The 21,771-nt window shown below is 40.8% G+C and overlaps 1 protein-coding gene and 1 long non-coding RNA gene across 2 annotated transcripts in view; one reads left to right on the top strand and one right to left on the bottom strand.

Annotated features, from left to right (window-relative positions):
• Window positions 1-19,987, bottom strand: part of INO80D (INO80 complex subunit D) — a 166,662-nt gene extending 146,675 nt beyond the window's left edge. Inside the window, exon 1 of the mRNA XM_069225986.1 lies at window positions 19,908-19,987. The gene's annotated coding sequence lies outside the window, so the exon portion shown is untranslated. The remainder of the gene's footprint in view (window positions 1-19,907) is intronic.
• Window positions 19,988-20,231: 244 nt separating this feature from the next.
• The window catches only part of LOC138285708 (uncharacterized), a 43,118-nt gene continuing 41,578 nt past the window's right edge, over window positions 20,232-21,771 (top strand). The window contains exon 1 of the long non-coding RNA XR_011201634.1: window positions 20,232-20,416. This is a non-coding gene — a long non-coding RNA (uncharacterized lncRNA). The remainder of the gene's footprint in view (window positions 20,417-21,771) is intronic.

Here is a 21,771-nt window from a genome sequence, read left to right as displayed (position 1 = left end):
CAGTCAGTACAAATAGCACTCTGCTTCTTTTTGAAAACTGGCCTCTTGAAAACAGATCAAACAAGTTTTTAGCACTCCACAAGCTTGCATATTCAACAAGTTGGCTGGAAAGGGCAAATGGAGGAATGGCTTGAAAATTGCCCAGATCTGTAGGGGTGAGGAAATGGTTTGTTGAATTTTGATCTCACAACAGCTCTAACATATCCCTCCAACAGAACGCCTGGCGTGTGAGCAGTTAACCAGCTTGCATTAAATAAATGGCATTTCCTTTAAATGGTCTGCAGAACATGTAGTTAAATAAAATAAAAAATAAAAAGCCACCAAGCTGACTACTCACTGGTAGAGTTGCAAACTGCTCCTAGATAAATACCTTAAATTTATTCAGCACGTCTGAATTCCACCTGGGCTAATCTCTCTTCATTTATCTGCTTCAGCTGCGAGTATGGGGTCTTGTTTTAGGGGCCCTAACTGCACAGTACTTTTCTTGAAGCCACAGGCATCAGGCCCATCTACTCAGTTGTGGAAATTGGTTCTGGAGGACAGTGTTCAGTTGATCAGTCCACATTTCTAGAATCATAATGACAGGCTGGACATAAGTCATAGTTGGGTTACAGAAATAGCTAACACGGGAAAATGCTCCATAACAGGTACAAACTTGAGAAAAAGAAAAACAGATGGTGGATATAACAAAAGCATTAACTTTTCAAAAGAAACCATTGGGAAAAAAAATAAAAGAGGACTTAACATCAAACCAGAGTATGGGGCCATTTAGACTCCTGCAGGTGGTTCATCAGCCGGTCCAGGTGGCTTAATGCCCAGCTCCACATTCCTAGTGGAGACTCACCTGTCATTTTCAGGTCCCTGCCATGTCCGGTATGAACGTTTATCAAATATGCTCCCAGGGTATAGATGACAATTTAAGCTTGGTGGAACGCTGTGCCACAGGAGCTCACTTGAACAAATGAATGAACTGATTTGTAAAGCATGTAGCTACCCTAAAAACAGTTTCCAATTGCTAGATTCCAGTCCACAAGAAACCTTTTCGATCATCGAGAAAAACAGAATTAAAACAACTAGGTTTTCAGAAGTGTTTTGAAAATATCTTCAGAAGGCCTATGGAGACTGTTCCACATGACTAATCACCAAGTTTACTTTTTTTTTATTTTTTTTATTCAGAAACAAACCTGCATCGTGGGTATTTGTTTATGTAATATGAAAACTAAACCACAATGTTCCTGACGTGCAAATAGCTTTCTTGCTGCAAGCAGAGGCCACTGATTTTTTTTCTGCACCTTGCATGGTGGGCTAGGGCAGGAAAATCTGTGCCCACCCAAAATAGGGAAGAACCTCTAATGTTGCAATGCTAAAAGAATTATGGGGGCTAGGCCATGGGAATGGCGTGCTGGGGCACCAACTGGAGTACCAGCTGTTAAATATTTATCAGACGTAGATAGCTTTTGGTCGGAATATCAACATATATTTGAATAAACTCACATTTCTGATTAACAAATGTATAAAGAAGGATTCCAACAGTCCCCAGGTTTACTTGTATTTACTGTCTCTATATTGTCCTTTGCTCACAAGCTTTAATTGGAACCCAAACTACACTTGCTTAAAACGGCCCCAGAGAAGTTAAAATAGACAGATGTATTAGGAAAAGAAAAATTAGAGAAAAGAGCGTCTCTTTAGGCCCTACACAGCAGGAGTTTCTAAAGCAAGCTCACTGGTCAGAGAAGCCTACTGAAAGAGGAACAAACAATTAACATACCTGCATACACAGGAGCTTGGGTTAAGTTTACATAACTGACTATGCATCTTCATAGCATATTGTGGAAACAATGCTTGAACTACACAAGGGGAACGAACCACAGAAAAACCAAAATCGCAAACAGAATTCACAAATTAAACACTCCAACACAACTGTGCACGTATTTACTTTATTCACAAACAGGTCTGAATCAAATCAAGTATAAAAGTTCTCGGAGATGTTCTATACAGCATAAGCCTGGGGTGTTTTGTATTCTCATCTAGCAACATTTTGTAATGTAACAGACTGCAGGTGGGGAATCTGTGGTATATACAGGGAAACCTGTGTGCATGCAAACAAAAGAAAAGTAATCAGCTGACCACGATGATTCATCCAGATACACACCAATAATCACACAGAAGTATTTGGGTGCGAGGCCGAGAACTTTGAACTCAATCAGATTTTATGGAAAGGCAATATACTCTTTTTAACAAGAGTACAGAAGAAAGCCTCTTATAAGTGCTCTCACTGTGGCATTCTGTACTACCTGCAGGCCTTAAAATTGAAAGTAACTGCCCCCAACTGCTAAAGCAAAATCATGTTGGACATTAACGAGCACTACTCCTCAGATCTGAAGGAGCTCCCTTCATTACCTGCTCCAGTATATATATGAAAAATACACACACCTTCCTGCACAAACTACTTCCAAAACCTGTGCCGAGATCTGCCCTTCACCCTCTAAGTCTATAGTCTTGTTACAAACCAAGAATGGGCTGTAGGTTGATTCACAAATGGGTACACTGAGGTAATTAAAATATATTTGATGGCTATAGTATCATCTGCTAATAAAGACACCAGGGCAACGTTTACAGTAAATAAGACCAGGGAGGCCTGAGAGTAAGAAACCAGGTATCCCAGACTAGAATTATCTTCCACTGGTGATATATTCTCTCTAAAGTGCTGACAAGTTAGGACAAAAGGCTTGAAATTTGTACCCATGTCAGAATAAAATCGAAAGGCTGCAGGGCTTTCTCTTTCCAGGGCCCGTTATTTTGCAATCACTTACTACAAGACATCACAAAGGTGATGAGCTAGTTTTAAATAAACTCTTTACAAGACACACCAAGAGATCTAGACCAAGTGTCTTCTGTTAAGTCATTGTCAAAGTTGCATCACAACCTTAAAGAAGGCCAAGCGGGCTTGACCTCTGCCACCAGTTGAAGTCTAGTAAGAAGGCGCAAGGGAGTAATTATCAAGATTGCACTTTCCTGTCCCAAGAGTCCAAACCAATCCTGCAATTAGTCTCAGTGTGCCCAAGTTTTCCAGGCCATCATCGAGCCCACAGCAAGTAGCCTTCAAACACGCTATGGAGCTGATTTCTTGAAGCACACCACGAATGCCTATGTGACTTTGGACGCCAGAGAACCATAAGGGACTTGAGCAGCGGATCCATCCAGACACACTTAGCAACCAAACCCCACCCCTCTGGTCTCATTACTGGGTCCGTAGTGACTTCGGTACTAACTTCTACTCCAGCACCACAGTCAACAATGGTTCCTTCTGCGCTGGACCCACTCGGATGGAGTCATTCAATTATTCAGTCCCAATGATTCATTCCCCGACCCAGACCTAGATCGTACACAAAAGTTTAACCAGTGGTTATACAACCGGATTCCAATCCCAGCCCTCTGTCCCAATGTCCGTATCAGCAAAGGTTTCACACACTTTTTGGCTCAGATTCACACCAGGGCATGAATCTAGTGTACCTAAGAACGCAGATGATGAGAAAGATGCTTCCTCATTATACTGATAATGCATTGTATCTAGACTTCCAAAAAGCCAGGGGGCTCGACATCTCCTGAAACAGTTCTACTCTCCACGTGGGCCACCTACAAAGGAAAGTGCTTTGACTGCCTTGTCGGTTCAGAGGGCAGCAGAAACACCACAGCCACAGTTACCCACTATTGAGACCACAATTAAGGAGTTAACTGAGATACTTCAACTGCAACCAGGTAAATTTGAGCAATTAATACCGTTGAATGAGGCCCTTACTGATGCTCTTCTAGCTACCTGGGGCAAGCCACGCTCATGCATGCAAGTCAGTTGACCTATGAATAGTTAACAGACCGGCTCTAAATGACCCAGACTTCCTGATCAAGCCCCCATGCCAGAAAGCCAGATTGTTCAAGTTTAAACTTGCAAAAGTCAATCGAAATTCATTCCCCACCAATCCTCTGGATAGGGAATAAAAAATGATGATGCTTCCAAATAGATAATGTTTTCTTCAACTAGTCTAGTCTTTAGATCTATCACTGTTTGTCTCTATTCCATGCATTATGGATTATGACCAGCCACATCTTTTCAACCATCCTCAAGGACGACAGGGCTTCTTCGGCCCAAACTGCACATGAATGACAGGAAGCAGCCCTGTGTGTTCTGGGCTGGCCTGAACACTACAGAGCTAGGACTCTAAAGTGGCACTAGTGGAAAGCGAATTCAGTGGTGGAACGATTCAAGGATAGTTGCACTACAGCACACGCCCTGGTCTATTTACACCAATTTTCCCACCAAAACAGAAAATGTACATGCTATTCCAGGCAGCTATCTTACTCCCAACCTGAAATGAAACCGCTGATCTTTTCTTTTCATAAACACAGCACTGGTAGACACCATTCAAACCAGGAGGAGCAGCAACCCTCAAATGCTTTCACCCCTATCGGAACAGCCGCTAAGTCAAGTTAGTTTGCCCTCTCAGGATCATAGCAAGCAGTAGGAGGCAGAATACAGCATTCTCTCCCAAGCTGGGGTTAATTCACTCCACACAGGTGGATATGTTCAAAAGGGCCATGTTCTGTTCTATCTCTTGTCCCGACCCAAATTCCTCCTGCACCAGAACAACTGAAGAGCACTCTGTTCTGATTCAGGAAGTCAACCCTCTATTGCCCTAATGTACCTTCAGGGGGATACTAGAAGAGGGGGTTATATGTTACTCTGACTACTTTGTTGTTCTGATGGAATTTTGGACCTCCACCTGCTGAATACCTTTCTAAGGATGGACAGGTTCAGAATGCTCCCTTTGTCTCAGATTCCATCAGCTCAGCGTGCAGGGGACCGGATGGAGTCCTTGGACTTACAGGGCACATATTTCCATGTACTCACCCTGCAGTTCCACTGGTTTTATCTGCAGGTCAAGGAAGGAAACGAATAGTTTTAAGTTATTGTGCTCCTCTTCCCCCTTATGTCAGGTCCTTGAGTATCATTGAAAGTGATGGCAGTGGTCACTAGCTATCTTCAAAGATCAGAAGTATGCTTATTCCCATACAGCTGGCTGTTGAAGGCGAACTTGCCGCAGTCACAGACCACCTCCGGACAATGGCCAAATTGCAGACATTGCTGGGTTTTACAATCACTGAGAAAAACACCTGTATTCTGCTGCATTTCTTTTTGTTAATTTTGATTGATTCATTTGGTTCCTTCTCTGTTTGGTCACGCTAAGGTTGCTCTGCCTTTACTATCCTGCTCCTGTGCACAATCTATAACAATTTTTTTCTGATGTACGTCTTTCTCTGCTCCTCGGCTTTGGTACATTACATCCATAGGGAGCTATTCCCAGACTTCGAGAGGTTCTCCGCCCGTAGTCCTGACAGCATCTGTGCTTCAATATACTATAGTTACAGGTCACGCAGTCCCATGCTCCGGTGCGGTGGGAGCTCAAACTGGGAAATCAGACTTATGAGACTAATAATACAAAAGAGCGCCCTGTCCATCCACTTGAGGAGTGCACCAAACCCCAAATTTGCTTAGCCTGGTAGGACAGGTGGTCTCTGCCTGGGCTTTTGGTGATCAAGAGAGTGCTAAAAAGCCCACCCTTCCAAATGAATCGCTATTACCACACCAACACCTACAGAAGACTGATGCTGGCGCCTTGGAAAGGCAGAGGATGCCACACACTCAGTAACTTGTATCCAGAGACTAAATTCATAACATTTGACGAGGCACACACAAGTCCTTTGGGGTGGGTGAAGGGCAGTTCCTACAGTTTGCCAAAATAGCACAGATAACCAGGGAGGTCTGGACTATGTTTTCAGACGTACCAACCCCGTGGGTCACTGCACATCAGATAAGCATTGGACGATGACTTGCTGAGCCCTATAACAAATGAGTGGATGGCATCCTGCCTGCAAGTGCAGGAGATTGCAAGCAAGGTCCCCTTTAAACTGGCGCAGTTTAAATACTTATATCTCGCACATACTGGACACCAGCCTGACAGCACATAACGTCCCCAGATAGACCCTCAACTTGCCCATGCCGTGGAGATTGTAGCACCACATTTCCTTACGTAACCTCACAAATTGGACGGAGATAGTGACACAACTCAGAAGAGTGAACAGACTATTGACAACAGTAGAATAGTGCTTGCTTAGCTCCTAAACATAAGTGCAGAAAAATGCAGAATATATTTGTAACACCAGGCCTATTGATGGCTAAGCATCGGATCGCAATAGCTAGCAGTGAGCAACCTCAGCCTCAAAATGGAGTCAAGATATGGCGGAGTGGGCACTAGCAGGCAAAGTGAGACTGAGGAGGGTGCAGACAGATAAGTGGGCAAAGGGGGATTAAACATGATAGGCCAATATGTTGCACATCCTGGTAAGTGGGCAAATAGCTGAAAATGGCGCAGCTACTGGTCAGGATTCGATCAACATCATGCTGGAAAAGTACTTATGGGACTCGATGTGCACAACTGACTGGGTTCTGCAAGGAATCTCACACTGGGTGGACACATATAGATGTTTAACTCGTGCTACTATGTTGGGACCGAAATTAAATACAGATTATATAAAAGAGATCAGTCACAGACATGAAAGTAGCTCAGTCAAACATTTGTGGCAAAAAACGTTTTGGCTGCTATTACGGCTGGCTCTTTTTATGTGACTATTTAAATGTTAAACGGTGGGCTCATAAAGAGTGACAAACTTCTTAGCGCCCTTTCTGATTCATGTATGGGAACAGAATGAAGATTGGTCAAGTAGTATAACATAGCAGAAACAGGAACAGGGAAAATAGAGCACAGTTTAATCAGGAAAAACATGAAAAGTGCAAACTCATGGAAAGTGGGCAACAGGTGATTTAGTTGTTTGAGCAAAGTGATAATACACACTATGATGAATCCAAACAAGTTGCTTTTCTGGGTAACAATGGCAGAACTTAATTGTTAGTAGCTTAAAGGGCCAGGATTGCACTAGGAGTGGTTGTTTTTATAATTTTAGAAGAATAAATACATTTTATAAAGTTTAAATTTTGGGCATTGCTGGGATATCAGACATTCAGTAGGTCTTAAGACACAGTAGAACTTAAATTGTAAATATTTTGATATAAAATTGGCCTTCATTTGTGTGCTGAAGTGGATGTGTCCAGAGTTTAAAATTTGAAACCTTTAACAGATGATGGGGCACTGGGAAACTACAATAGTTTTCAGGGTTGAGACAGACATTTCCATTGAGAAGCTGCGTTTTATTGGGAGGGGGGGGGGGGGAAGAAGGGAGGTGAAAATCCAGTTTATGCCCATTCGGACTACACACTTGAATAAAATTGTTAACTTAAGAGCACTAGAGCAACCATGTGAGGAATTGTGCTAGTTATTCATCAGTGGAAATCTAGTTCAAACCACATGAGGATCTTGTTTGGCAAGTTTTGAAGAGAAGTTGAGGTTCAGACATAAAAAGAAAATAAGCCATCTGTGTGTAATACTCTGGATGTGGAACTGTCATACTGTGTAAAACACTTACCTTAAAGACACACAAATCTAAATGTGCTTTGTTTGCTAAAAAGACAAATAATGATATTATTAACAGTAAAATTAAAGTTTGAATTTTAACCTAAGAAATTAGAAGAAACATGCAGTTCTCAGGGGTTTCATGAAAACTCACCAGCTGAAAAGATACTAGTGCATGTTTAAAATCTTTATCATCGTACAAGTAAGAATCAAAATGAAGATAAACCAGAAGATAACCGCAGTCAGAATACACCTTTAATCAAATTTAAAGTCGTATCTGTTTTTACCAAGGAAAAGTAAAAGTAGGTGAAACATGGACAAGGGATAGGCAGAGAGGCATGTTTAAGAGGTTAGGAGGTGAATCTGAAGCAAATATTGTTCTTTAAACCATTACAGACGTTATATTTAACCTTATTCTGAGTAACTCTAAAATAAGAGTGTTGAGAGAACTAGGAAGAGTGATGCTAACGTGCATGCCACATTTATTCAAATACAATTTCTGCTCCTCAACAGAAGTTAGAATGTTCTGGACCATGTCTTCTGGAGTTAGATTTTCCCACAACTTTCAATGTAGTACACTATGGGGTATCTTATCTTCAGCAAAAGCTTAGAGTTTATGTGAGACTGTAGGACTGGTTTGTTTTATTGCGGTCTAGTCACTTTATGCAAATCAGAATCTTGTGCTTGTGGCCTACACTGCTGCATCTGTACATGGAGCCACTTGGGAGTTGTCTGAAAAAGGTAGGCATCACTTCTCATCAATATGTAAATATTCAATCTAGCATACAAGCAGGTAATTTAGAAATCAATGCTGTGGTATGTGAAGCCTTCTTGATACAATTTCTTCTGCTATTAAGATGGGTTCAAGAACAGAAATGGGCAATGCTTGGGCAGCTAGGCTTCAGAAATCTGGCCAACAGTCTAGTAAGTAATTAATCCACAGGCATCGAAAAATCATAAAAATGTTACTAAAGCTGCAGCTTGAACCATCTACTCGACCTAACTAATGCACTTGAGCCAGAAACTGGTCTCAAATTGTGTGATCGTATGCAAATATTTTATTTTACAGTCCCCTTTTTCTTCATTCCCACATATATGAGTGCACCTTCAAATATGCGAGTTCAGCATTTCAGCTGTAAAAAAGTCCTCTTTTGTTTGATTAAATACACTAAACGTTTGCTCCCATGTACTATAAACCTAGCCCACATATAGGCTACACTTGATCTACGCAAGCCCTGCCCCTTAGTTTACTAACAGCTTTGCCATCAGGGCAGGAGTGTGTCACAGTATGTTTAAACACTCACTTTTAAAAAGTATATTACTAAAGCATGATGTAGTAGCGTACTGTCATTTACAGACAGTGAATTTCCAAGAAATGTCAAAAAACTTCCAACTAACCTGCAGCTTTACTGATAAAACTATATAGTGCATTAACAATAATCTGTGAAAATTAGGTATCAGAATAAAATATTTATTTGCACATCACTAAGTAAAGTGATCTGGCTTTTTTCTCCCCATCCTACTAAAATATTTTTTCATCACACAAGTACACAAAAATGGTCTTTCACGGCTACTGAAATATATTTTGAAATGTTTGTTAAGTTGACTTAGTTATATAAATGTTGTGTGTTAGGAAAGACCAGACACCCGCAGCCTTTTATTTCACACAGGTCGGACAGTTCACCTTACAAAATCCTGGAACTCTGCAATCACATGGAAAATTATTTGCATTTCAAGAAGACAAACTGTCTTTTGACATCTGACTAAAGAGCAAATGTGACAAGACTAAGATTTAAAGGCATTATATTGCTAATTCAGTTTCTGTCTGAAAACAACACCTGTTCTGTGTCCACTCGCCAGAAGGGGCGAGTAGGTTCTATAAATAGCGCAACCCTTTTTCTCTGTCCACCCTTAACCCTAAAATTACCTTCACCAGTACCCACCCCAACCCCTAAAATTACCCTTAACCACTACTCACAACTAAACCTGTTTAAAAAATATATAAAAAAAAAAAATACATATCTGTGTACTAAAGGTGTGTGGTAAAAGTACAAATACTTCCCTGCATGAAATGTACCTGTGTGGTAAAGGATGTGTGAAGTTAAAAACAATGCATTGTAAATACTGGGTTGTAAAACCTGTTGCTCTAATTTTTTAAGATGAGTGAAGTCATTGGCCATTCTAAGTTTGGGCTCTGATGGCTGGATGTGTGTGTGTGGGGTGTGTACTAAAGGTAATCTTGATGCGATCCTACATCACAATCTAAAATCCAGTTTTAGGGAGTCCCTATACCCCCAACAAACTCAGACAGAAATCTGGTAAAATCCAAGTCGATCTCTCAGCAACCAGATAGTGGATACCCACAAAATGTTTTGCCATTGTTTCCCTGCTTTGAAATACAGCCAAAAATCTATATGGAAAGACTGCAGCAGACCCGTCAAGCAGGCTGTGACATTCAGGCAGAACTCGAAACTCTAGGAGGATGCTCACAGACCCATCCCATGGTAACTAAGCCAATTCTAGAGCAGCCCTCCCTCTTACTGGAGTTAGCCCCTAGCTGACTAGGACAAAAGGAGAGGCATGTCCAGTTATGAGCCACATCAGCCTGTGCCTAGGGAGTACCCTTTGAAGTGCACCAAATATTTGAGCATAGCCTCATGTCCATCCTTTCAACAGGAGGACAACTTCTTCCCACACCAAAAGCACAACGTCCCAGTCTTGGGAGGAGTTCACACGTCACAACTGGGGCATGCCTGGAATGAAATCATTAAAGTGTTACTAGACCTTCAGGTCAAGTAGCTTGAATAATCTACTTGACCTAACTAATGTACTTGACCCAGAAAGTAGTCTCCAATTGTGAGATCCTAGGCAAATATTGTATTTTACAGCATCGCCTTTTTCCTTCATTCTCGCATATGAGTGCACCTTCAAATACATGAGATCAGCATTTCTGGTGTAAAAATAAAAATAAAAATTAAAAAAAAATCCTCTTGTTTGACTAAATACACTAAAAATTTGCTTTACTGGTAAAACTATATAGTGTATTAATAATTTGTGAAAATTGGGTTTCAGAAAACATTTGTCATTTGCACATCACCAAGTAAAGTACTCTAATTTTTTTTCATCCTATTAAAGTTTTTTTTTTTTTTTTAATCACACTAAAGTACAAAAAATGGTCTTTCACAGCTACTGAAATATATTCAGAAACGTTTGTCAAGTTGACTTAGTTATATAAATGTGTGTTAGGAAACACCCGATACCCGCAGCCTTCCATTTCACACAGGACAGAGTTCATCTTACAAAATCCAGGAACTCTGCAGTCACAAGGAAAAGTAATTGCATAGCAAAAAGACAAACTGACTTTTGACCTGTCTCTCAACAGAGAGCAAATGTGACAAGAATAAGATTTAAAGGCATCTTAATTGCCAATTCAGTTTCTGACTGACCAGAACAACTCTTCTTTGTCAACTCGCCAGAATGTTAAAAAAATAGCTCGACCTCATAGTGGTCAAGTAGATTTTTCTAGCCCTGTTGGGAGTCATTAAGATGCTAGGTGACAGCTGAATATTTACAGTAAGGCATCCAGAGTCTTCAAGCATGCAAAAGGTAACTTTTCCAAAGTACATTTTCGGCAATAGTGAAGCAAAATCCAATATAACAGTAAAGTCAGATTTCGTAAAACTAGGAAAAAGAAACCTTGAATGTTATAAAATGTATTAAACATAATATTGTATCCCAATGATGTCATATGTAAAAGCCAGCCCTGCTATAGTGTAAATAGCTTTGAAATAGTACACTGTAAGGACATGTTTAATACTAACCTTCACATGTTCTACTTTTAAATATCATGGACCCTGCTTTAATGGGGAGAATGGATTACCTAAGGCTGACTTATAAATATTTAAAAGGAGAGTTTTAGGCATATCAAAAGGGGTTATTTTAACAAGTCAAATTAGCAGTTTAAACCTGCACTGCTGTGCTGTACATAGCAGCCAGTCAGTCTCCTTTGTCCTGTCCCTGCACAGGGAGGAGGAAAAGTAATATGGGTTGCAGCCCACTGGAAACATGGAACTTACAAGAAAGTTTAGGTACTATATACTAGGGACGTATAGCCAAGTTAAATACCTCAACCAGGAGTACACAATTGTATTCGATCATGTTGAAAGGAGGAGCACAAGCATGTTACCTCTGGTTAGGAGGGGTATAGTGCACAGCTATATAACCAGCAAAGATAGGGTTCCCAAAAAAGACAAAATCAGGTGACCCTACACAAAAGGACACATTTCCAACAGAACCATGTGATATACAACTGACAGGGATTCATATTTTCTAGGGTACAAGACCCTCATCCACCTCAGTGGCATGCTTCATCATCGTATCTGCATGAGAGAAAACTATATTATTACCGGAATCTTCATTAAAAGCAGCTCCTAAGGCCAGCAATTCAAACATCCATACATTACACATGTGCTTGGTGCAATGGGCCATGAGTCAGTCCAGCACAGATGTATAATTTGAATATGATCCTACATGAAGGATGCATGAATTGCAAAAATATTAAAAGGTAGTAACAAAGATCCCCATCTATGACATACATGCATGAATATCAATAGGTTTTCAATAACAGTGGATCAGCAGAACCAGTTAGACACAAAGAAGCAATATTTTCCAGCACAAGCAGTTGTGCAGGGAAAATGTGAGGATTCAGAATTCAAAATAAAGCATATACATGCTCAACCCTTATGTGACTCAACCACTCAAATTGAATGTGCTCCTCTTACTTTTGAATAAAACAGATAGTTCTGTTTTTACACTAATTCTATCCATCATTTGTGTACAATGTGTATTTCAAACATTGGCCAACGGATCAGTGCAAACACTCTTTAAAAAAAATAAAAAATAAAAGCAATGAAAGCTTAGCTTTGGGATCTCATGGCTACCTTCCAAACACAGCTTCCACTGGTGGACGTTCAGCACATGCCAGGATACTAGAAGGGAGGGAATACACTCCCATTTCAACTCTGCCACAAACCAAAGTATGAAATCTGCTGTTCAGATATATGTACAGCATTAGCAATAACCAGATACAAAACTAAAATAAACACTGAAATTTACTCAGCAGCCCAATCATCGCATGATTACAAGGCCCCACCTCCACGCTTTGAAAAGTTAAACTACTTCCACAGACAAGATGGGAACCCTACAGTTAACATTTCCAAAACTGCAGACTAACATAATTAGTAATCCAACCAAATGAACTGATGAGGGAAAAGAATCTGTGCATGCTGGAGTATCTGCAACCTAAAATTAGTGCTATTGGTAGCAGTTTATATCCAAATGAATAAAACATGTGCTTGTAATCTCAACTTGTAAACATACATAAAATATCACTCCTCCCCACCCAAAAAATACACAAATAAATTAACTTTATATACAGGAACACCTGAAAGTGAGTTTCAAACTATGTATCCATACATGCACATATGGGACTTAATACAACTTTACATCTCTGTATTAATTTCCATATAAAAGTATAACTTTCTATGTAAAAAATATATACACACATATACATATATATATATATATATATATATACACATATACACATACACATACATACATACACACATACACTTATTACTTGACTCCTATTGTAGAAATAAAAAAAGGGCACTCTCCAATGCACTACTTCATATCTCACTTTATAACCGCTACCTCCACTCCTAGTCATCCCAAACATCATTGTACTACTATGGTCTCCTATTCACCCTTTCTAGACTCTTCTCTCCTCTAACCCACTTTTTTCTCATCCCAAACCTCATTTTACTACTATGATCTCCCAAATAACACTTTCTAGACTTTTCCTTCCTCTAACCTTCTTTTCCCTAGTAAATCCAACTAAGACTCACATGTACACTGCCTGAGTTAACAACTTATTTTCCCTATACTAATCCGCCACTAATCTTTTTTTAGTTTCAGTGTAGAGTGCTACTCGCCGAAAAGTGCTTCAATGCTCATATGGGGTATTTAGTGCTTAATTACAAATAAAGCATTCTATCATTTTAAGTCCACCACTAACTCAATTAAAAAAGCACTAATTGTCTTCCAACTAGTCTGCCTGGCCAATTTCAGCCCAGTCAAGGCAGCAGCCTTATGTGGCTTTGATGGCTCGCAGTTTAAAAGAAAAAAAGAAGAAAAAAAAAAGACTTCCGTTTAGTAGCTATGGGTGGAATTCCTACATTTTACTTAGGTCAAAGATCAGCTTTTACTTCTTAAGTTCTAGCAGAGGAACTTGCTAAAGAAGGAGTAAGTCTCCAATTCTTACACCCCTTCAGGCCCATTTAAAACCGAGTAGTCAAAAGAAGGGAAAGGAATGCTAAAACAAACCTTGACTACAAGGGTTCTAAATAATGGTGAAACTCAAGGGCTATACACAATATGCCAAGACATGTTTTGTTGAACTGCACTCCTTAGGAAATGCTAATATTATACATACATATATACTAACATATATATATATATATATATATACACACACACATATATATATACATACATATATAAATAAATAAATACACCTTACAGGAGAAAAAAGAAAAATTTATTTTGGTCTCAAAAAGCACACAACGCCACAGGTGTCCCTGGCACTGAACACAACTACTTTGTGTGCTGATATGCATGATGTGAATGTGCAGAATGTTGTCACTCACAGTGAAGTGAGCCAACCGATAGAGACTGAATTTCATAAAAACAAAAAGGTCCTGGTTCACGCCAGACCTAATTAGGGACCCAATTCTGCAAAGAAAGTCACGAAAGTGCACCTATGGCATATGTCCTTGCATTTGTGCCAATTTACAGCTTTCATGAATTGAAAAGAATTAACTGAATTAGGCCAGGATATCATACTCCTAGAAAATATTTGTGGCTGCCTTTTAGTATGAGCACATATGCATTTGCAGATTTGCTACTGTGAAAATCTGTTGAGCGTTTGCAAGTTCACTTTCCCTCCAACCACTTTTTCCCCGCCTACCATGGAATACGTTTTACTTCTGCCTTTTCCAGGAGTAACTTTCCAAATTTTCTAAGTATGGGGAAAAAAATCTGTGAAGAGCTAGTGAAAAACTCCTAAATTTTTAGATTTACAGATTCAAAAAGACATTCCAACTCTGGAACTACTGTTTACCTCTACTTCCAGCCACAGTATGTACATCTGCAGAAAGGTGGCAAAATAAGGGAATTGCTAGTATTCAAACCCACCTATACTACTCCTAGCATAATCAGAGAAGCTATTATCAGACCTCTTTTATAAAGAGATTAGTATCATAATTTGGTGCTGCACTACATGCCATCAATTAGACAAGTGGACTTGTACAGGACAAGCAGATTTGTAAAGCAACCAGTCCCGCAGACAAGTAGAAATTTTGTTAAATTTCACACCCCTGAGTCTAAGCCAGATTGCCTTTTCAGTGTTGAATCTTGTGACGGGCTGTTTGGAAGACGAAGTGTGATTGAAGGAAGAATTTCAAAAGCCTTTGTTGGTGACGAAAGGAACAAGAACAGTGATTCAATCACAATTACTCAAGGGACAGAGAACAAGACTGGTGTTAAAGGACACCTGGATGTCCTCCAAATCTAAGTCCACAACTAGAACTATGGCTTGGGATGCAAAACAGAATCTGACCAACTGGTTGTCTTCTCACGTTGAGGCCTCTTAGGGAGAAATAGAACCGAAGGCAGGGGAGGAGAAAATGAAAAAAAAACGGCAGTATAATGCCACTGACTGCAGAGTGCTAGGACTTTCATCCTAACAGCTTCCTTTATTTAATACGTTGTCTACATGAATTACAAAAACTGAATGATTCAAGTTATAATCAAGGCAATGTCGAGCAAAATTGTACATACATATATCCAAAACAGATGTATTGCAATCACATAAAAATGCAATAGAAACCTATGGATCAGCAAGTATCACTAATTAAAAACATTATCACTAACAGTGAGTGAAAATTTGAAGAAAAAAAAAAAAAGCATTTAAGTACCTCTACAACATTATTTTCAGCAAGAGACAGTGAGGTGCTAACACTGGGACACAGAGCGCATGCGCACACACACACACACACACACAAAAATCTACCCGACCACTCGCTATGGCGAGTCATTTTTTATGAGCTTGAGCTATTTTTAGAACCTACTCGCCCCTTCTGGCGTGTGGACAAAGAACAAGTGTTCTGTTCAGACAGAAACTGAATTAGCAATTAAGATGCCTTTAGATCTTATTCTTGTCATATCTGCTGTGTGTTCAGAGACAGAGGTCAAAAGTCAGGTTGTCTTCTTGCAATGCAAATACTTTCACTTGTGACAGCAGAGTTCCAGGATTTTGTAAGGTGAACTGTCTAAGCTGTGTGAAACGAAAGGCTGTGGGTATCAGGTCTTTATGAACACACAACATTCATATAACTAAGTCAACGTGAACATTTAAAAATATATTTCTGTAAAAACTGTAAACTTTGCACTTGTATAGCGCACTACTCACCCGTTAGGGTCTCAAGGCGCTGTACTCATACCACTATGGAACCCCTCCTGGCTTTTCCATGTGAGGTGCCCACTCCTGGGCACCCCCAGAGTGAAGCCAGGCATCCAAGCGCTGTTGGGGCCGTTGTGGAGATTAAGCAAGCTATTGCCCAGAGTTGCAGAGTGGGACTCATTAATTAGATTAGGCACCGAGGCGAGAATTATCTGGTCCAAGGGAATTGAGCCCAAGACCTGCCGAAGCAGGACGTGAACCCTGGTCTTGAGCCAGATCTCTGCTTCAGGGTCTGCCGCTCTAACCATTGTGCCACACTTCTCCACTAGTTGTGAAAGATCATTTTTTTTGTACTGTGTGATGAAAAAAATATTTTAATAGGATGTAAAAAAAAAGTTAGAACACTTTACTTAGTGATGTGCAAATGATAAATATTTTTCGGAAGTCTAATTTTCGCAGATTGTTAATACACTCTATAGTTATATCTGTAAAGCTGCAAGATATTGGGATGGTTTTTGGACATTTATTGGAAATTTACTGTCTGTAAATGACTGTGTGCTACCACATCATACTTTAGTACTTATTAAAAGTTAAGGTTTAAACAAACTGAGAAACACTCCTGCTCTAATGGCAAAGTTAACAGTAAACTAAGGGGCAAGTCAGGCATGGATCATGTGTACCCTATATGTGGGCTAGATTATACATGGAGCAAACGTTTAATGTATTTAATCAAACAAAAGAGGACATTTTTACAGCAGAAATGCTCTCAGATTTGAAGGTGCACTCATAAGAGAATGAAGAAAAAGGCGACTGTAAAATACAATATTTGCATAGGATCACACAATTTGAGACCAGTTTCCAGGTCAAGTACATTACAGTGAGGTAGAGTAGATTGTTCAAGCTAATCAACCAGCAGGTCTAGTAACATTTTTATGATTTTTCGAGGCCTGCACAGGTTTGTTTGAATATTGCAAGACCTGAAGCTCTACAGTGCCTAAAATTCAGAAAGCCCGAAGCCAGAAGACAAAAGCTACTTTCCAAAATGAACTCATCACAATCACATTGTTTTTACCATTGATGGATCAGCACTACGATTCTAAGCAGCAACCACTGCCCACTCTCAGACACCCTCTGTACTATTGATGGAGCCACCTAACAGTTTCACTCAACAGGTCTCAGTGGCCACTCAAAAGGTATCTTGCGTTCCAATTACAGACCACTAGAATCTATCTGAGCAAGGTAGACTCTTGGGCATTCGTATCTCTTCTGAATGACCTCTGGGGATGGCCACCACATACCCTGTGTCGCTGCATAGTATCCCCTATGTACCAACAAACCAGACTACTGATGTGGACAGAGGCCATCTAACCGTGTCAGAAATTCTCTGCGCCTCTGATTAAGGCACGGTTAAGTCTTTGTGGCAGCCTGTACTCTTCCCACAAGGAACAACTCTCTGCACCACAGACGCAGAAGAAAAGTTGATGGAACTGAGAATACGGGAGTTTCAGAAACACACTTCACAAACACAACAGGTATTAGAACAAAGGCGATGGAATACAATTACCATGTGGCAAGTAAACACAAGGGTAGGGAATATATCTCTGCTAGAACAAAGAAAAGATTAATACTGAGTAAGGGATACATCGGCAGCTACACTGTCAATATAGCGACACAGGGATACCCACACTATGGACTGGGGCGACATGAGGATTGGAAGATAGACATATAAAAAAGGGCATGGTCATAAACAGGGGGACAGAGCCAGGGAATATATAGATAACGGAACAGTGAAAGGAACTGTGGGACAGGACTAGAACGATACTGGAAAGGACTTACAGATATACACACTCAGACTGGGCCATGATGTACATACACACATGTGCAAAAAGGGTTATAGTCACTACACAGAGGATAAAAATACAACAGGACAAAATAATTATGATGATGGGACAAGCACAGCGACAATAAATTAGGTACATTAGGACAGAGAAGCGCACGAACCAAACGAGAGAAGACTAATTTGCAGGAACATTAAATACTCTCTGGGTCTCTAAATAAACTCTGGGTCTGGAAAGGGGCCTATGCTTGGAACACATGTACAGACAGAAAAACACATACACTGATACGCCATCAATATTTTCTTAAGCTATTCATTGTGGCATCCTATTTTACATTCCAGATTAAAAAACGTTGAATTCGTATATTTGATATGTTTCAATATGCTCTGGGAAAACTTGTTTTGTTTGTTTCAACCTATGACAAACACCACTAGCTGTTAAAATGGGTCTGGTTCGCACTACGGAAAACCACAATAAATGAAGAATCACAATGACAATGAGACAGTGATACAAGGGCACTGGAATAGAGAACATATTCAGATTTAGTGCATTGTCTCAGCCACCAACTCCCCTCTACATCCTGACATAGGGAAATAAACTACCAGCACATCACATTGTGAATACCAAGACACAATGGTTACGCTTAAATTAATCTATCAGATGGATGCACGACCTGCCTTCACTCCATAATGCTTACCATGACAATCAATGCAGAGATGTCCTCAGACCACAATACCCGGGAATTGGCGATTACTGGGACATACAAAAACTGACTAATCTAACAAACCTCTTTTTCACAATGACAGCAATGCGCCCAAGCCAGGTACAGAGCCTCCTGCCTAAGGAATAAGGTCTAAAGTGGAATGGGGAGTTCACGTCCCATTGCTTTCTAAGCAGTCCCTATCCAGGGAGATAGGAGGTGTTGCAAGAAGGAGCTATCCTCATCAATGGCACTGCGTGCCTAGGCCTGACTGGCGGAACACATGAGTGAAGGTGAAATTCTATTCAAAAGATATTAGGGGGTTGACTGGAAAGGATCATGTATTAGTACTTGAAGCAGGCATCAAAAGACCAGCAGGGCAAGTAGTCCCAGGGCCTGGGTTCCAACATGGCCGCCTCGTTTAAGGTGGCAGTGTATGTTGTAGTCACGGCTGAGGGTCCCAAACGTGAGTTTTTGAAAAAAAACAAATGGGATAGGATTATCAGGGACACAAGGGAAGAGCAGTTCAACACTAGTCTGGTCCCGAGGCTCCGGTCCCCAACATTACTCTACAGTGACAGCTAACGCTGGGAGTGGGCTGAATGGAATCTAGATCCAAAAGACGGGTCCCCAGATTTTCCAGAAGGTCCCAGTTTTTCAGGGTCTGTCCTAGCATTCCAAGAGTTTTAATTAAAATAATTAAATATCTAGATTTAAAGAGAGGATCGAGTGTGTGCGACTACATTAGTAGTGTCATGCATGATGAAGTTCCCTCTGGTCTTCTCTGTGCAATGCACCTTGCACGGAGTAATAGTTGTATAGACTGCTATGCTGTGCTGCTTCGTCTCATTCGTGAATCAAGATTTAAAGAAGGGTCACTCAGCATCACAAAGATGCTTCCAGGCAAAATCCTAGTTTACCTCCCTCCCTCTGAGTTTGATCTGAGTCTGGGAAAGATCAAGGGGCGAGTTTTTTCAATGACAGCATTACTATAGAGCGTTTGCTTATGTCCGCTATAAAGTGAAAGTTGAATGAATTTAACGCTACATGAAGTTAAACAAATTAGTTCTGAATGCGCTATATTGTATCCTTTGAGGCAAAGGTGCAAATATTTATTTTCGCGAATCCATGTACCTAGTCGGTACCAAATATTAGTCCTACTTCTACGTCTGTGGCCTGTACCGTTTTTTTTTATATATATATTTTATAGCTAGTCACCCTATCCATGCAAATAGGGAGAGCAGCAAGTGGGCGACTTAGATCAGTTTGAGACTAGGGTACAAATCGGGGATTGATACCTTAACTATCTATCCGCTACTTACACGGACCGTCCGTAAATTCAATCTCATGTCCGTCGTCCGTAGCCGATCTTTCAATGGATGTCATTTGTCCTTAATTTTAGCACTTCCGGGTCGCATAACAACCAATCCCACAGCAGAACATATTCTAAGAGTACTCTGGAAGAGGGCGGTACTGCTAATGTGTAACATGATCTAGGATTGGGACAGTGGAATATACTAACCAATCCTAATGCGGCATCGAGCATTCGAAGTTCTGATTGGGTGTAGGGTACTCACGTGCCTTTGTCCGATCCGTCCTATCAGAAGTTCTCGGGGTACTGTCCATCTTGAAGGTCTATTCATTATAGCCAGGGTTTCCACTTGAAAAGAATGACTCACGGAGGGGGCGGAGCTAGCGGGTCTAAGACCGAGGAGGCTGGTCTTTGTTTAGTTGTTGTTCACTGCAGTTTTGGCAATAGGGAAGTTATGAAGAACGAAGTGGATAAGAAGGAAGGATATAGTGGATACGGAGGAAACGAGGAATAACGGAGGTAAGCACAGGAGGAGAGGACAAGGGGGGGGGGGGAGAACGGCCCTAAGGTGAAGAAGGTGAGTAGTGGTTGTATTCCGTCACGGGCTTTTAAAAACTTAGAGCCGGGCCCTTCTGCCTTCGTTCCCGTGGTTCAAGGCAGGTGTGATAGCTGTCAGCACTTGGATACAGGGCGGTAGTTATCTACCTTTTACTGAGACTGGATAGCACGTTTGTTATGGGAAACTGTTTCGATTCTCTCCCTACTGCTATTTTAACCGCTTCCTGCTTTTATGCAGTGCGATACCTGATGTTTCCTGGCGTGTGTCAGCGATGACAAGCACACACGTGCTAACACTCTCAATTGTTGGGAATGTGAGATCCGACAGCGATGGACACACTAGTTAACTGCAGAACACCACAGACTTGTTTTTCTGTACACCACCATGTGTGCAGTTATATGTTGGAAGTTCAACCAACAAAATAATTTTGGATGCCAAACTGGTGAAAGTGTCAAAGGTGACTTAATGAATAGCAAGAAAACAAGCCTTGAATGCATGAAATTATCGCGAATAACGAATATAAAACTGCGAAATCCACACAAAAAAAAAAACAGTCACCAACAATGAGCGCTGCTATTCTGGAAAACATCAGTGCAGTTAGCAACAGAGGAACCTGCACATAAACTGACAGATCCTGGAAGAAGCTGTCAAGCGCAGTTCAGTGGATGTTAAAGTCTGAGCTGTGCACGTCCTCGCCACAAGACTTAAAAATGACCTCTAGAAAATTAAGGCAACAAACATAACAAACCACCTCCCATCTAAACAGGTGTACAATATAAGCTTTATTCATGGGATCGGTATGATGTGGTTACAGCAGTGCTTTGTGTTCTAAAATAATAACCGACCATCATTCAGTGCTCTAGGTGTATTGTAAATTCTTCCTGGCCAAACCATAGCAACCAGAGAAAAGCACAACAGAGTGGAGCTAGACATCTGAAGGGTAAAGAACAGAGGAATTCTGCTGTCTACACTGCAGCACTATCCCAATTTGCACTGGCCAGAAGGAAGATTAATCTTTACTCTGCCCTCCAGAGTTCTGCTGCAGTGCAGGACTTTTGGCCAGTGTGACTTCTGGGCACTTTCGGAAGGGGTAGGACTTTGTCCCCAGCCTTCCTTTTGCCTGGGCAGCCCGACGCGCCGAGGCACCTGGGCCAAGACAGGTCCGTCATAGGCAGACAGAGGCCAGGCCCCTCTTCTAAAATCTGTTTCTCTGGGCTACTCTTCTTTCCAAAATTGGTGTGTATTGATTTGTCAGACTACTGGGGTAGGTCCTTTTTGCTATTTGAAATCATCCCTTTAAGGTTTTCAATGTAAG

Source organism: Pleurodeles waltl, chromosome 3_1, assembly GCF_031143425.1.
Source record: "Pleurodeles waltl isolate 20211129_DDA chromosome 3_1, aPleWal1.hap1.20221129, whole genome shotgun sequence".
In the NCBI taxonomy this organism is placed as follows: Eukaryota; Metazoa; Chordata; class Amphibia; order Caudata; family Salamandridae; genus Pleurodeles; species Pleurodeles waltl.
This window is presented reverse-complemented; position numbering and strand designations above follow the sequence as displayed.